The 17205-nt window shown below is 39.8% G+C and overlaps 1 long non-coding RNA gene across 1 annotated transcript; it reads left to right on the top strand.

The window, feature by feature from the left end:
- Positions 1-5354: 5354 nt before the first annotated feature.
- LOC112135254 (uncharacterized) lies at positions 5355-7049 on the top strand. The gene is made up of 3 exons (XR_008510751.1): positions 5355-5538; positions 5826-5892; positions 6881-7049. It is a non-coding gene; the product is annotated as an uncharacterized LOC112135254 (long non-coding RNA).
- The last annotated feature ends 10156 nt before the right edge of the window (positions 7050-17205 follow it).

The raw sequence follows: 17205 nt of genomic DNA, 5'->3' as shown, positions 1-17205 counted from the left end.
TGATTCGGGCTGGCTTTGGTGCACATGCGACAGTTCAGTGTGGACCGCATGGGGCAGCCCTGCTCTTCTTGGGCAGCTGGGCCTTCACTTGCCCCCAAGTCTGCAGAGCTGAACACCTCTCGCCTCCTCCTGGCAAAAGCAATGCTGGCACGGGCAGCCCTGGGTCATGGGGTGGCACTGCGCTAGCAGCCTTCATCCTGTGTCACCCCCGTACCATGAGCTGACTTGTCTGCTAAAAAAACCTTGCCAACCTGTCTGGTTTATTTTAGAAGGGCCTGGAGGCAACAAGCCTGAGAGCTGTGACTGGGACAGAGAGAGCACAGATTCATCCTTCCTCCACAACTGCCAAACAACTGAAAACCACCAATTGAGGACCACCAATGGAAGAGCACCAACTGAGGGTACCAACTGAGGGCACTAACCGAAGGCAACCAATGAGGGCACCCACTGAAGGCCACCAAGAGAAGGCCAGTTATCATGCCAACCAGACCACATCCTGGTTTAGGGGAAACAATCAGGTCCAGAATCCCCTGCATGCATCCCCACAAACTTGGAACTTGAGAGCACAGGCACATGGCTCACAAGGCCTCGCCCTACCAGCAGCCCCACCCCACCTTTCATTCATTGCTGGCTGCTGGGACCTTTCAGGTTTCTCACTGTGATGAAGTTCCTAGGGATCATCACCTTACAATGAATGATGCTAAAATTACTGAAACCAACTCTACCTCACACAGTGTCTGAGATTCATAGAACACCCTTTTCCCCCATACTCTCTGAAACGTTAAGAAATTAGAAATAAGAGTGATTTCTGCAGGTACTTTCACAAAAAAACATTGCCATGAGCTAAGCCTACTCTATAATGTCAAGTCATATTTCATATATGCATATATATATATCCAAACCACATATATTCGATTTACATTTTTCAAAATAACACTTATGTTCAATCAAATTAACAGGAGTAACACAAGAAATTTTCTAAAGTTTACACATGAAGTACATCACATTTTTCTAATGATCGCTTTAATAGAGCAACTTAGAATCTGTGGTTTCCAAACACCAAAAGGATTATGGAAGAGAAAACGACAATATAATACAAAAATTTCAATGTGAAAATCATTGCTACTTTTAACTAGAAATTACCTAATGAATGCATTGTGAATTGCTTTGTGACTTTGGTTATCTATTTATTCTTTCCGATCATTGGTTAGATTTTCTAAGAAATATGAGTACCACCAATTTTATAAACTTGCTCTGAAAATTAGATGAGAAAAAATAATCCTCCTTCTCCATATACTGAACATTTAAAAAATTATAGGTATTGTGTCCAGAGTTTTACACACTTACCATATAGAAGCCTCATAGAACCCCCCTCTTTTAAATTACAAGCATTTTGCCATGGTTTTTACACACTTACCTTATGGAAATCTCAAAACAATCACATCTTTTATAGATGAGAAAACTGAGGCTTCGGATGCCTTTGGGGGAAACTTGGGCCAGTAATGGACAGAGGAGTTCCTGAATTTAAGCAGTATCTGTCACCTCCCTACCTTTGGGTGTCTTCTGGTGGCCAGTGTGCTGCTGTCAGGTCCGTCGCTGGCTCGCAAATGTGATTGGGCAGGCTCCATATAAGTGGAGTCCGGTGCTACTGCCATCACCACCTCGTGGATCTCAGAGCTTAAGGACGGCTTCACCCACCACACCCTGAGCTGGCCCTGCTTGCAGCTGGCATTGGGGGTCAATGTGTTCCGGGCCCCTCTGCTCCTGTACATCGCGGCCTGTGCCTTTGCTGTCTGCATACTCGTAGACGTCAGGGCCACAGGCTGGCTCTGCAGAACGCTTGTGCTGGCCCTGATTGGGGCTGGCTTTGGTGCACATGTGACAGTTCAGTGTGGTCCCCATGGGGCACCTCTGCTTTTCTCGGGCAGCTTGGGCCTTCCCTTGACCCCAAGTCTGCAGAGCTCAACACCTATCGCCTCTTCCTGTCAAAAGCATGGCTGGAACGGGCCACCCTGGGCCATTAGGCAGCACTGCACTAGCAGCCTACACCCTGCATAACCCCCATACCCTGAGCTGACTTGTCTGCTAAGAAAAACCTGCCAACTTGTCTGGTTTATTTTAGAAGGACGTAGAGGCAACAAGCCTGAGAGCTGTGACTGGGGGAGGCGAGAGCACAAATGGATTCATCCTCCCTCCACCACTGCCCAACAACAGAAGACCACCAACTGAGGTCCACCAACTGAAAATAAACAACTGAGGGTACCAACTGAGGGCACTAACTGAAGGCAACCAATGAGGGCACCCACTGAAGGCTACCAAGTGAAGGCCAGTTGCCCTGCCAGCCAGACCACATCCTGCTTAGAAGAAACAATCAGGTCCAGAATCCCCTGCATGCATCCCCACAAACTTGGAACTTGAGAGCACAGGCACATGGCTCACAAGGCCCTGCCCTGCTGGCAGCCCCATCCCACCTTTCATTCATTGCTGGCTGCTGGGACCTTTCAGGTTTCTCACTGTGAAGAAGTTCCAAGGGATCATCACCTTACAGTGAATGATGCTAAAATTACTGAAACCAAATCTACCTCACGTAGTGTCTGACATTCATAGAACACTTTCCCCCATAGTCTCTGAAACATTAAAAAACTAGAAATAAGAGTGATTTCTGCAGGTGCTTTCAGAAAAAAACATTGCCATGAGCTAAGCCTACTCTATAATGTCAAGTCATGTTTGATATATACACATATATCCTCAATCCCCATATGTTCCATTTACATTTTTGAAAATAACACACATGTTCAATCAAATTAACAAGACTAACGGAAGAAATTTTCTAAAATTTACACACTAAGTACATCACATTTTTCTAATGATCGCTTTGATAGAGCAACTTAGAATCTCTGGTTTCAAAAGACCAAGAGGATTATGTAAGTGAAAACCACCACATAATAGAAAATTTTCAATGTGATCCTCATTCCTACTTTTAACTAGAAATTACCCAGTAAATGTATTGTGACCTGCTTTGTGACTATGGTGATTTATTTAGTCTTTCTGATCATTGGTTTGATTGTCTAAGAAATACGAGTATCCCCAATTTTATAAACTTGGTCTAAAAACTAATGGTCTAAAAAATGAGAGAGCCCGGGCACGGTGGCTCACACTGTAATCCCAGCACTTTGGGAGGCTGAGGTGGGCGGATGAGGAGGTCAAGAGATTGAGACCATTCTGGCCAACATGGTGAAACACCGTCTCTATTAAAAATATAAAAATTAGCTGGGTGTGGTGGCTTGCGCCTGTAGTCCCAGCTAGTCGGGAGGCTGAGGCAGGAGAATCGCTTCAACCCAGGAGGCGGAGGTTGCAGTGAGCCAAGATCATGCCATTGCACTCCAGCCTGGGCGACAGAGCAAGATGCCCTATCAAAAAAAAAAAAAAAAAAAGAGAGAGAAAGATAACCCTCCTTGTACACATGTTGAACATTTACAAAATGGTAGACATTGTGTCCAGTCTTTTACACACTTATCTTGTAGAAGCCTCACAACAACCCTGTCTTTTAAATTACAAGGATTTTGCCATGGTTTTTACACACTTACCTTATGGAAGCCTTATAACAATCACATCTTCTATAGATGAGCAAACTGAGGCTCAGACAAGTTAAAAACACATTCACCATCACATCATAAAGAGTGATGGAACTGGGATTCAAATCCAGTTTTCTCTGACACCAAAAATGGTGAAATTTAAGGAGGAACAAGTTATACTCAGAACACAGGGATCAGAACATGTGGATTCTCTTTTCTACCCCCTCCTGTGTGAATTTCAGTGGCTTGCACTGCCTCAGAACAATCCTAAACTCCTTCCCAGGTTGCCTTGCAGTGGTTCCCTTTTTCTTGGGGATGATGAGGAATCTGCATATTTAGACCACAAGCATCACCTTTCAACAGGTGTGTTGATCAAGAAATGAAATTTGCTAGGCCGTATGTTACTAAGTGTGAATTATCAGCTTCTCTGCAATAAATATAGGGGCTATTCCATGTAAAAAATCATAATATTCACTGAATTTGTGCAGAAAGCTTTGGAACTGTGTTGCAGGAGCATCTTACTGACAGCTGTGCAGGAAGACCAGCCAAAACACACAAAGGAGGAGCACCTCCAAAGGCCAGGTGTGGTGGTTCTTGCCTGTCATCCCAACAAAGTGGGAGGCCAACGTGGGTGAATCACTTGAGACCAGGGGTTTGAGACCAGCCTGCACAACACAGTGAGACACTGTCTCTACAAGAAATCATTTTTTATTATTAGAATCAAGAAGAGTACCTCTAACCCTCAGCCATTACTTCAGGAGAGAGAGCTCTGCCCTAGAACTCAAGATATGAAATTGGGAGTCCCAATGTGGCTACTTAAGTTTAAATACAAGAGCTGTCAGACATTTCCTCTACCGTAATGAAATCTGTAGCATCCCTTTCGTATTTTGAAAACTTAGTTTTGACCAGCCTAAGAAAAGAAGAAGAGGGCCCAGAAGTGGGCATTTGGGCAGGGCAATGAAAAGTAACCGGCTGGATGTAACAGGGAAAGAAGAAGGGGTGGGGAGTCGAGTCAGAGCAAGTCCTCCTGCTTGGGGCTTGGGCCTAGGAAAGCGAACTAGGGGCAGGAGGGAGGAGCCCTAGGCTGTGGATGCCTCTGGGGGGAACCTTGGGTGAGCAAGGCCAGAGGAGATCCTAAGGCCAAGAGGTATCTGTCGCCTCCCTACCTTTTGGCGTCTTTGGGTCGCCAATGTGCTGCTAGTCAAGGATCCTGAATCAGACTGGGCAGGCTCCAAATCAGTGGAGTCTGGCGCTACTCCCACCGCCACCTCGTGGATCTCAGAACCGCTCCAAACACCGCACCCTCAGCTGGCCCTGCTTGGGGCTGGCATTGAGGGACAGCGTGTTCCGGGTGCCTCTGCTCCTCTGTGCTGGGTCCTGCGCCTTTGCTGGCCGCACACTCGTAGATGTCAGAGCAGCAGGACGGCTCCGCAGAAGCCCTGTGGGGGCCCTGCCTGGGGCTGGCTTTGGTGCACATGCGACAGGCCAGAGTGGTCCCCATGGGACACCTCTGTTCTTCTCCGACAGATTGGGCCTTCGCTTGCCCAGACGCCTGCAGAGTTAAGCACCTGCCACCTCTCCCCAGGAAGGGCAACCAAATACCACCAACTGAAGGCACCCACTGAAGGCACTAACTGAAGGCCGGTTGCCCTGCCAGCCAGATTGCGTCCTCCTTAGGAGGAACCAATCAGGCCTTGAGTTCCCTCCATGCGCAGCCCTTCCGTTTGTGATGTGGGAGTCCAGGCTCTGGCTCACAAGGCCCCTCCCCCACAGCTGCCCTGCCCCACCTTTCATTCATTGATAGCTTCGAGCAACTTTCAGGTTTCCTCACTGTGAATTATGAATATGAACTATATTAAAATTGCTGTAACCCAATGTGCTTCATGCACTATCTGGCATCCAAAGGATCCTCTTTCGCCCATGTTGGGGTTTTTGAAACTGGAAAGAAGACTGATTTCTGCAGGTGCTTCAGAAAAAATCTTTGCCATGAGTTAAGTCTACTGTGTGATGTTAACATATATAAATATATGATATATATATACACGTATTCAATAATTATACATTCAATTTATATGTTTTTGAAAATAACACACATATTCAAACTAGCACGTGTAATAGGGAAATTTCCTAAAATTCCTACACTGAGTACACCACATTTTTCTAATGATTTCGTTGATAGAGCAGCTTTCTAGATGCAGCCCTGTTCACATGTGACTGGTATTTACCTTCTTTCATCAAACATGTCTTTAGAATCGACTCAAGGCAAGATGCAGTAGAGAAATGTAAGAATCAACTAGGGGAGCCGTTTAACTACTAGGTGAGACTGATAGGTATACAAGCAACTTCAATAAAATGATAGGCATTGAAGGTACCTGGGGAGAAGTGCTAAGATGGGCTCCAAAAGCCCCATATTCATGACGATGCAATCTTTATATTTAAAATACTAGTGATACAATAAAATGTCCTACTTCACCTCTCACCTTTAATTTCATGGTATTATCATCCACCCTCTCTATTCTAACTAAGCATTTCCTTCATAAGCCCCAAGAAATAGCAAAACCACGGAAAATAAACATTTCAATCTTTGATTTATTGTTGAAAGAATTGTGTCGTTGATGCCTTAGTTTATTATCATAGAGCCAAATTCCCAGTGAGGAAGCAGCATGAGTTGGAATTCATGCCCTTCATTTGGAAAGATTACAAATCATTGACATTCTTTTTTTTTGCTAAATATTTTAGAAAATTAGAATTCTCTTAATGCTATAAAGGGATCTTAAAATGATGGGAATATATTTGTACTCTCCATGACAGTGTACATATTCCTTCTCTTAGTTTAGTACAAAAATAGTACTTAAGGAACTTCTGTGCAATAATAGCAATTCTAAGTAACAACTAGAGTTGAGATTTTTCATAAAACAAAACGTATGAACTCTTATTGTTGTTTGTTCGATTTGAGACAATCTAGCTCTGTCACCCAGGCTGGAGTGTAGTGTGGTGATCTCGGCTTGCTGCATCCTCTACATTCAGTTTCAAGCCATTCTCCTGCATCAACCTCCCAGGTAGCTGGGAGTACAGGCAGACGCCGCCATGCCCGGCTAATTTTTGTGTTTTTAGTAGAGACAAGGTTTCACAGTGTTGGCCAGGCTGGTCTCCAACTCCTGACCTCCAGTGATCTGCCTGCCTCTGCTTCCCAAAGTATAAAAGTTTTAAATATTTAAAGTTGACCTTGCCATTTAGAAATGTAGAAATTCATCAGGGTCCTGAGTAATTATAATCTATATTTATCTGCCCACATTGTTTACCAGGTGCATCTTCTCCAGCAAGTTCTTCAGAATCCTTTCCAGAAGCATTCAACAGTCAAGAAAGCAGGCTACGCCTCACCTACTCCTTCCTGGGCTAAAGATCTCAGACTTAGTTGCTTAATTTGGGAAAAATAAATTAAAAGTAAATTAAAGAATTCTTCCATCATTATACACAACACAGAATAATCTGTTTAAGAAATTATTTTTGATCATCCACATTTTGATGCCAATCCCACATTTGGTAATAATGATTATATATGCAAATATTTTTAGCCAATTAAATTGGAACATATTCTTTGAAACAACTTCATGATGATTTTTGTTCTAATCAGTAAGTTTAATGGAATAATAAGGTGTTTTTGCTAAAGCACATGGGTTATTCTCAATGATTACAAGATCTTATGACATTGTAATCAAAATGTATCATTAGAGCCTGGCATGGTGGCTCATGCCTGTAATCCCAGCACTTTGGGAGGACAAGGCAGGTGGACCACCTGAGGTCAAGAGTTCAAGACCAGCCTGGCCAGCATGGTGAAATCCCATCTCTACTAAAAATACAAAAAAAAAAAAAAAAATTAGCTGGGTGTGGTGGCGGGCGCCTGTAATCCCAGCTACTCACAAGGCTGAGACAAGAGAATTGCTTGAACCCGGGAGGCAGAGGTTGCAGTGAGCCGTGATCACCCCATTACACTCCAGCCTGGGCAACAGGATTGAAACTCTGTCTAAAAAAAAATGGATTATTAAATATTGATCTAGTATTTCCTGTAAACTCAGCATTTTGGGGTATATCAGTGCTGTATTTAGTTTTATTATGCTATATTTAGTTTTACTATGCTCCTAGAGTTTTTTTTCTCTATTATAGAATTTTCAAACATTTACTAAGGTAGAGAAAATTTTAATAGTTTAATGAACCTAATTTACCATTTAATCAGCTTACTAACAATTAATACATTGCCAATTTTGCTTCATCTACACCTCCACACACTTTCTCCATATTCCTCATTATTGCCTTAATTGAGGTATAATATACATATCCTCATTTTTTTGGAAATTCAGACATTGTATCATTTTCTCTACAAATATTTCCACATGCATCTCTAAATGTTAATGACTTAAAACACAAACAGTCCTTGACATCATATGACCTTGAGGCAAATTAGCAATAACTCTTAATGTATCAAATGAAGTATTCAGTCAGTTTTCAACGTTTTCTTACTGTCTTGTAAATTATTATCATCAGCATTATCTTATAGTTATTTTATTTATTTATTTGTTTTTTTGTTGGTTTGTTTATTTTTGAGACGGAGTCTTACTCTGTTGTCCAGGCTGGAGTGCAGTGGTGCAATTTCGGTTTACTGCAATTTCCGCCTTCTGGGTTCAAGCAATTCTCTGCTTCAGCCTGCCAAGTAGGTGGGATCACAGGCGCCCACCACCATGCCTGGCTAATTTTTGTATTTTTAGTAGAGACGGGGTTTCACCATCTCGGCCAGGCTGGTCTTGAACTCCTGACTTCATGATCCACCTGCCTCGACCTCCCAAAGTGCTGAGATTACAGGTGTGAGCCACCGTGCCCAGCCTCTTATAGTTATTTTAATTGGGATCCGAATAAGGAGTATACATTAAAATTAGACGACAAGACGTCTTAAGCTTCCTTTGATATCTTTGAGTATATCACCTACATGTGTCCCTACATCTTTTTTCACTTGCACTCTATTAGTTCCTTTAGTTTTGATTGAAGAAACCAGATTATTTATCCTGTGGTATTTCAACATTCTGCATTTTTCTGATTACATTCTGTGGTATTATTTATTGAACCTGTGATATAGTTTGGATGTTCCCTCCAAATCTCACTGATATGGTTTGGCTCTATGTCCCCACCCAGATCTCATCTTGAATTATGACCCCCATGTGTTGACGGAGGGACTTGGGGGGAGGTGATTGGATCATGGGGGCCGTTCCCCCATGCTGTTCTTGTGATAGTGAGAGAGTTCTCATGATATATGGTAGTTTAATAAGTGTCTGGCATTTCCTCTTCACTCCCTGTCTATCTCCTGCTGCCATGTAAGATGTGCCTTGCTTCTCCTTCACCCTCTGTGATGATTGTAAGTTTCCTGAGGACTCCCTAGCCATGCATAACTGTGAGTCAATTAAAACTTCCTTTATAAATTACCCAGTCTTAGGTAGTTTCTTTATAGCAGTGTGAAAATGTACTAATATACTCATGTTGAGATATAATCCCCAATGTTGGAGGTGGGTCCTTGTGGGAAGTGTTTGGGTCATGGGGACAGATCCCTCATAACTTGGTGCTATCCCACTGATGGTGAGTGAGTTCTCAGGAGATCTGTTGTTTAAAAGGGTGTGGCACCTCCCCAGCTTGCTCTCTAGTCCCAGTCTCTCCATGTGAGAAGCCTGCTTCCACTTTGCCTTCTGCTATGAATGGAAACCTCCTGAGGCCTCCCCAAAATGTGAGCAGTTGCCAGCTCCATGCTTCCTGTAAAGCCTGCAGATCTGTGAGCCAATTAAACCTTTTTTCTTTATAAATGACACAGCCTCAGGTATTTACTTATAGCAACAGAAAAACAACCTAACACAACATGAGTCTGTGCCCTCTGTATTTCTGTAAATATAGAGCTTCAGTCAGATTCAGAATTGATTTATTTGTCAAAAATAATTGAAATACCGAGCAAACATCTGCCTCAGTGAATGGCCACTATTTCTTCTATAACTACATTTATGTTCCATTTGAATTTCACTTTGTGTTATCCCTTTTTTCTTTTTTTCTTTTCTTTTTTTTTTTTTTTTTTGCAGTTTCATGTTTGCTGACCACTTACCTCTTTTGATTATTCATTTTTGTAAAATGTCACGTAAGTGTCTCACTGGGAGACAAAGAGGCAAGACAACGATGTGCTTTGTTCTCTTTATAAACTCAGTAACAAATATGCAGTGATTGGCAACCTCATACTTTGAAAGAGATGATGGGTCACTGATCATGATTGCATCTGTTATTTATGTTGTCATCTGTGGACTGAAGAGCTCACACAAAGTTTGTACTTTATGTAATTACTCACAGTTAAAATACCATGGCAACTGAATTTGGAACCATGTTGGGGAACTCACGTTATTTAATTAAATCATGGTTATTGGAACTAGGTGGAGCAGTGATGACCAGCACCTCTTTTTTCCTGATGTTTTCTTTCATACCTGCAATAAACATTTACAGTTTTCCTTATAGACTTTGAAATTGTCTATCGATTCTAAAAATATTTTAGTTCTTGTTGCTCTTCTGAATCACCCTTTATACTACATTTTATAAATGAGCTTCACTGATATATAGTACACAGGACAGTTTTTAGTTTCTATACTTAATAGCTTTTAATGGATTGCTTGACTTTGTTTTTAAATTTTAAGTAGATACATCATCTGAGAATTTAAAAGTCTGTCTTTTCCATTCAGATATTTGTTATCTTGTTGGTTTTGCTGTTGTGTGCATTGGCTAGAGACTCCAGGGTAATGTTGAATAATATTAATTATAATACTGACTTTAATGGTGTATTAGCCATGTCTCTTATTTTCTGAATTTGATGCTTTGAAATCTGGGCCTTGTTGACCCTGGAGGGACTGCCCCTCTTAGAATAAGCTAATTGCTGGATGTAATAAACAACTTGCTTGCATGTATGCCTTTCCTATATAATCCAACCAACCCAGAGTTTATACCCCCTTCTTTCTCGTCTCTTCCTGACTCTTTATTCTTTATCTCTGTTTATCTCTTTTGCAGTCTTTATTCTTCCTTATCACTCTCACATTTCTGGCCACGGTTCTGCCTCTCTAATTTCCTCAGGGCCAGATAGCAGCCTCTTCTTTCCAGAAGCCAATGACATTATTCAAACTAGCCAATGCTAAGCCTGATTGCCCTGACTTGCTTGTTCCTTCCCATGGAACTGCAATAAAGATTCTTTCCCATGTTTTCCCTGTTCCCTCTGCCTCCTGACTGACCTTGATGTTTCCCTGTCCTCCCCCTTGTGGTGTGCTGTGCCTACAGCTTTTAAGGAACTGTGAGTTCCTTAAAACTACTTCCCTCATGACAGTCATTTCTGTGTTTGTGTGTCTTACTGTTACTGATTAAAACAAATCCTGGGTAGTATGAATGTAAGTGACACTTCTGTTTGTGCTTTGTTATTAAATATGCCCTTTGCTGTAAGTTTCAGACACCTTTTATCAGTATGAAAACATCTTCCTCAGATGCTAGCTTCTTAATGAAGTTTTAAATTTTCTTAACAAGGAGTGGTGTTGAATTTCATCAAAAGCCTTTTTGACATTTATTGAAGTAATTATTTGTTTTTTCTCCTATGAGTTTTTCCAATAAAAAATGATATTGATTGAACAATAGGTTAAAATTAAAGTTTAATCGAAGACCACCAGAATGTAATAGCTCTGAAAGTCCAAATCACCATATGTAGGTGTTCATAGCAAATATCTGAGAACCTGCTCCACAACTGTTAATTTCCCCCATTTACTTTAACAATATGAAAGGGTGTAGAGTGGAGAAGACTGCAGGGAGCTCTTGCCTTGCACTCTCCGGTATCTTGCCTTTGATACTCATATGTATGGAGAGGAAAATAATGCAAACTCTTAACCCTGGGTTTAGAGGAGGAATCCTTAGAGGGCCACCGGGACAACTGACCAAAAAACTCCTGGAACTAACAAGAAGTTATAGCAAAGATGCAGCATACAGGGTTAATATAGAAAAGTCAATTGCAATTGCTCTTTTAACACCAGTGATGAGCAATTGGAAGTTGAAGTTAAAAATATACCATTATGTTCACATCCCTCCCTGCAAATGGAATACTTAGGTATAAGGTATAAATCTAACAAAATATGTAAAAGATCTAGTAGGAAAACTACAAAATTTTGATTAAAGAAATCAAAGAAGAACTAAATAAATAGATATTCCACGTTCATAGATAGGAAGGCCTAGCATTTGTGAAATGTCAGTTCTCCCCAACTTGCTCTATAGATTCCATGCAATCCCCATTGAAATCTCAACAATTTATCTTGTGGATATTGACAAATCGAATCCAAGGTTTATATGGAGAGGCAAAAAAAAAAAAAAAAAAAAAAGAAACAAGAATAGCCAGCACAATATTAGAAAAGAAGAAAATCAGGGGACTAATACTACCCAATTTCAAGATTTACAGGAAATCTACACCAGGAAATCTACAGCAATCAAGACAGTGTGGTATTGGCAAAGAATAGACAAATAAATCAGTGGAATAGAATAGAAAGCCCCAAAATGGGCTTGTACAAACGTTTAACAAAAGGGCAAAGGTAATAATGAAAAAATAGTCTTTTCAACAGATAGTGCTGGCACAAGAGGATATCCATATGGAAAAACAAAAACAAAGAACCTAGACACAGATCTTGTGTCATTCAAAAAATTTAACTTAAAATGGATCAGAGACCTAAGTAAACTATAAAACTTCTAGTAGTTAATATAGAAGAAAATCTAGATGACCTTGGGTATGGCAGTGACTTTTTAGATACAACACCACCAATGACATCATCCATGAAATAAATAATTGATAAGCTAGACTTCATTCAAATTAAAAACCCTTGTGAAGTGCAAAATCAAGAGAATGAAAGGAGAAGCCACAGATGGGGAAAAACATTTGCAAAAGACATATCGGATAAAATACTGTTATCCAAAATACACAAACCATTAAAACTCAACAGTAAGAAAATGAACAGTCCAATTAACAAATTGACAAAAGCTCTGAATGACACCTCACCAAAAAAGATACAGGTGGCTAATAAGCATATGAAAAAAATGCTCAACATCATATGTCATTAGGGAATTGCAAATTAAAAATGATACCACTACATACCTATTAGAATGGCTGAAATTCAAAACACTGGCAATACCAAATGCTGACAAGGATGTGGAACAATAAGAACACTCATTTATTGTTGGAGGGAGAGCAAAATGGAGCAGCCACTTAAGAAGACAGTTTAGCAGTTTCTTGCAAAATCAAACAAACTTTTGCCATATGATCCTGCAATTGCACTCCTGTTTGCCTAAGTGAGTTGAAAACTGATATTTACACAAATGTCTGCACACACATTTCTAGCTGCTTTTTCCACAACAGCCGTTTGGTGGCAACCAAGATGTTCTTCAATAGGTGAATGAATAAATGAACTGTAGTTCACTCAGACAGGGGAATATTATTCAGTGATAAGAAGAAATGGGCTGGGTACAGTGGCTCATGCCTATAATCTCAGCACTTTGGGAGGCCGGAACAGGTGGATTGCTTGTGCCTAGGGTTCAAGACCAGCCTGGGCAACATCATGAAACCCCATCTCTACTAAAAACACATAAATTAGCTTTGCATGGTGGTGCACCTGTAATTCCATCTACTGGAGAGGATGAGGCCAGAGAATCACTTGAATCCAAGAGGTGAAGGTTGTCGTGAGGTGAGATTGTGCCACTGTATTCCAGGCCTGGGCAACAGATCGAGACTCTGTCTCAAAAAAAAAAAAGAAAAAAGGAAAGAAACAAACAAGCAAAAAGAAATGAGCTATCAAGCTGTGAAAAGATAAAGATATGGAATACTATGCTTTGAATGTAGATTGGCCTTTCCAAAATTCATGTTTAGTCTTGATTCCCAATGTGGCTGTGCTGGGAGGTGGTTTAAGAGGTGATTAGATCATTAAAATGGATTAATCTCTTTCAGGGTTAGTTCTTATGGGAATGGATTAGTTACCACAAGAGTGGGCTGTCATAATCAAGTTTGCCTCTCCTGGTTGGTCCCTCTTTTGCATGCACCCACTTCCCATTCTGCTTATCTGCCATGTTATGATGCAGTCAGTGGGCCTTCCACAGACACTAGCACCATGCTCTTTGGACTTCCCAGCCTCCAGAACCATGATCCAAAATAATTCTCTTTTCTTTATGAATACCCAATCTCAGGTATTCTGTTATAGTAATAGAAAATAGACTAAAACATGGAGGAACCATAAATGCATATTACTAAGGAAAATAAATCAATTTGAAATGGCTACATACTGTATGATTCCAACTATATGATATTTTGCAAAAGGTATAATTATGGAGACAATGAAAAAGATCAGTGGTTGCCAGGGTTTAAAGGGGAGGGAGAGATTAACAGACAGAACACAGGATTTTTAGGACAGTGAAACTGGTCTATATGATTCTATAATGGTGGATACATGTCATTGCACATTTCTGAAAACCCACAGATTGTGCAATCTCAAGAGTAAACTCTAAGTAAACTATGGACTTTGGATGCTAATGATGTGTCCATGTAGGTTCATCAATTGTTACAGTGCTAGTTTTGTAGAATTGTGGTAGTGCAGGAGACTGTGCATGTGTGAGGCAAGTGGCAAATGAGAACTCCCTGTATTTTTTGCTCAGTTTTGCTGTGAATCTAATACTGGTCTAAAAAATAAAGTCTATTTCAAAAAACAAAAACCAAAAATGGATGGCTTTAACACAGATTAGATTATGCTGAAGAAAGAATTGGTGAATGAGAATTAAGATCTGATGAATATACCCAGAATAGATAAAGAAATAGAAAATACACACAATTTAGAGATAAGGAAGCTAGTGTTAGAAGATTTAACACATTTCATTAGAGTTTCAGAAGAAGCAAAAAAGGAGAAGCAATGTTTGAAAACAAAATAAATTACAATTTTCCGGAATAGTGAAAGGCAGATATTTGTAGATTCAGAAACCTCAATGAATTACCAGGCAACTTAAGTAAAATAAATTCAGAGTTAGACCACTATATGCACCAAAGACAAAGAAAAGTTCTTAAAATCATGCAGAGGGGAAACAAAGAGATGACCTAATGGAAATAATAATTTGACAGGTGACTTCTCAACAGCAACAGTGAAAGGGAGAAGACAGTGGGGACAATCCCCTCAAAAAATGAAGAGTTTTTACCATCAATTGAAATTTTACATCCACTGAAACCATCTTTGAAGAATGAGGGTGAAATAAAGATATTCTAGGAAAAAAATACTCAACTATACCTCAAATACTAGACAATAATATGTGTGTGTGTGTGTGTGTGTGTGTCTGTGTGTGTGTGTGTTTGAAATCAAAGTGGTCCAAAGTCCATGTATTTTCTAGTTTAAAGTTGTTTAACTTGAGACTTTGAGTATGGATATTATCGTTATAGGTAGCTATTAAAAGAATACACACAGTATGTAAGTTTTCAACAAGAAGCTTCAAAAAGAGAATAAGAGGAAAATCCTAATCACATGAAGTAGGCAAGAAAGGAAAAAAAAAACCCCAGAAGAATCCAGGGTAATGGTAAGTACAAAATAAGATGTTAAAAACAAAATATATAATTACATTCAGAGTAAAAATAATAGGTTGGGCGTTTTGGCTCATGCCTGTAATTCCAGCGCTTTGGGAGGTTAAGAAAAAAGAATTGCTTGAGGCCAGGAGTTCTATAGAGACCAGCCTAGGCAACATAGTGAGACCCCCATATCTACTAAAAAAAAAAAAAATTAACTGGGCATGGTGTTATGAGCCTGTAATCCTAGCTACTTTGAAGTCTGAGGAAAGAGGATGGCTTGAGCCCAGAAGGTTGAGGCTGCAGTGAGCCATGATCGCACCACTGCACTCCAGCCTGGGTGACAGAATGAGACCCTGTCTCTAAAAATAAAAATAAAAAAAAAAGAAAATTAAAAAATTTAAAAAGAATAAATTTGCAGTTAAAAGATAATAATTACTAACTAGATATAAACACAACAAAATCTGCTTATAAGTCATTTACAAGTGGCAAATGTAGAACATAAAGGCATAGAGAGTTTGAAAGTGCATGAATAGATGTGTCAGGCAAATACCTGAAAAAAGATGACACAGCTGCATGAGTACAAGACAAAAAGCAGAAAACATTGCATGGTGATGGACAGTTCAATTCACCAGGAAGTCACATACATAATTTTTGTTTACACTTAATAATAAACAGTGTCGGAATATATAAAGCACAATTTGCCAGAACAATGAAAAGATATTGACAAATTTGCCCTCAGAAGATTTTAAAACATTCTTCTTAGTAACTGATGGATGCGACAGACCAGATAACAGGCTGCAGGCAGAAGATTTGTGCAACATGCTTAACAAGCTTGTTCTAAAGAACATGTACATTGTACCCAAGCACACATAAACCATCTGTAAAAATGGATCCCACATCAAGCCATAAGTCTCAAACACACTTCAAAACCTCAATTATCATGGAATTGGGTCATTTCAGTGTCATACCAGCCAAGATTCCTATGATCAAACAAAATATGAGGCTTAAATGTTCATTCTCCTCCTTGAGGACCTACTGTAAAATCTTAGTTCACATTCTATCATGAACTGAGGTTAAATCATGTTTTCTGTAAACTCTACCAAATGCTGCGGTTTGTGTTGCAGTTGGGCTATTACATGGGTCTTTGCCCCATTAGCAGCATTATACAAGAAATTCCGGAGTTTTTATAAGCTATGATACAGGATTACTATCCTATATTATTGCTTATATATTATTACTCATAACATATATTATTATCCACGTACTCCTTCTCTAGTTCCCAATTTCACTCCAATTTTTCCACCCCTGCACCACATACAAATATCTCACTAAACTTTTCATAAAGAAACAAATTTTGCTGCATTTTCAAGATCTAAATAATCCTACTCAGGTATAGGTAATACTTGTAAAGACCTTTCAGCCAGACACCAAAGATTGCGTTACACTTGAGTGAAAATCACAGAATATTATCCTCATGAAAACTCTCTTTTCATGGACTTGGTTGGCTCTATTTGTCAGCATTTTCTTAATGTAAGTGACTCCATTTTGATTCTGACAATTTTCACACCTCTCTTTGCTGACATCCTTCCTGTATTGTCCCAGAGATCTGCATAATGACCATGATTTAGTTAGGTATCAGAAAAGCAGCATTTTTACCGCATCTAATATCAAAGGAACATAATAAAATGAGAACAGGAGAGAGTTACTGTTCATGAGATTAAATTGAATGTAAAGCAAATTTACCTTCTATCCTATTTCAAGCATAAGCTCCAGAAGAAATTAAGAGCACCCTGCGAGTTTTAATTACTAAATATTTTGGTTTTAAAACTTTTTTTTTTTTTCATTTTAAAGGTTCATTTAGACTGCAGGGGTGTCCAATCTTGTGGCTTCCCTGGGCCACACTGGAAGAATTGTCTTGGGCTACATATAAAATGCACTAACACTAGCGATGATAGGAGATGAATAACAACACAAAAAAATTGAGAAAAATCTCATAATGTTTTTGAG

Source organism: Pongo abelii, chromosome 8 (assembly GCF_028885655.2).
Source record: "Pongo abelii isolate AG06213 chromosome 8, NHGRI_mPonAbe1-v2.0_pri, whole genome shotgun sequence".
Classification (NCBI taxonomy): domain Eukaryota; kingdom Metazoa; phylum Chordata; class Mammalia; order Primates; family Hominidae; genus Pongo; species Pongo abelii.
This window is presented reverse-complemented; position numbering and strand designations above follow the sequence as displayed.